An 875-nucleotide genomic window follows, 5' to 3' on the forward strand; every position below is an offset into this window, starting at 1 on the left:
TGCACACCATCCATGCACATGTGTACGTGGGATGAAATGGCACCACAGATGTCATTCATTTCTAACACTAATGTTACTGACCATAAAATTAATGATGGGCAAGGATCATGGCTCAGTGGGTTAGGTTTTCCCATGCAAACCTGAGAACCTGAGTTCAGATCACCAGCGCCCACGGAAGATCCAGGCACAGCAATACTCTTAAACCCTAGAGCCGGCATGTCTGGCATGGAGGACAGATTGCTGGATCCATCCGCAAAGCTCTATGGCCACTCCGCCTGACAAAATCAGTGAGTTTCATGTTCACTGAGAGACTGTGTCTTAAAAGATAAGGTAAATCTGCAGCCAACTAAGCTGCACGGGAGGTCCCCTTTCTCAGCGGGGCGCGCTGTGCAACGGTTGCCAGCAGCTTCTCACTGGGGGCTGGTGTGCAATGCTTGCCAACAGCACACTCGTTCGGAGTGACCTCACCCTGTTGCCTGTATGGGCTCCCCGAAGGGACCTTGGAGACAATCTTCTGAAGGCTCTTCGAGCTCTGACCTCAATGTCGCCTCCAATCTAGGCCCCAAACAGGTATTCGCTGTGCCCTAGGGAAGCCTCAGGTCACCACGGCCAGGGGTCTCACTGTCCAGGCCATCACGTCCACCTGAATCATGCCTCAGAATAAGGAACATCGGATGGAGGCCCTAAGTAAAGCCAAGTTCAAGCTCTCCGTGCTGCCAGAGGCAAGTGGTGTTATTAAGCCCCTTCCTCCCACTTTCTTGCCCTGGTCGTCCTCACTGAGTTCTACTTTGTCTCTCTCAAAGAGGTGAGGCTTCACTAAACTGAATGTAGATTGATCTGAAGGACACAGTCGCTGAGAAGTGACTCGTTCCTGA

General features: G+C 51.9%; 1 pseudogene; it reads left to right on the forward strand.

Annotated features, from left to right (window-relative positions):
• Positions 1-336: 336 nt before the first annotated feature.
• Positions 337-512, forward strand: LOC121437287 (annotated as a pseudogene).
• Positions 513-875: the final 363 nt, after the last annotated feature.

The sequence above is a fragment of the Microtus oregoni genome, unplaced genomic scaffold (genome assembly GCF_018167655.1).
Source record: "Microtus oregoni isolate MIOR12 unplaced genomic scaffold, Mior012 000050F_ref0000143, whole genome shotgun sequence".
Classification (NCBI taxonomy): Eukaryota; Metazoa; Chordata; class Mammalia; order Rodentia; family Cricetidae; genus Microtus; species Microtus oregoni.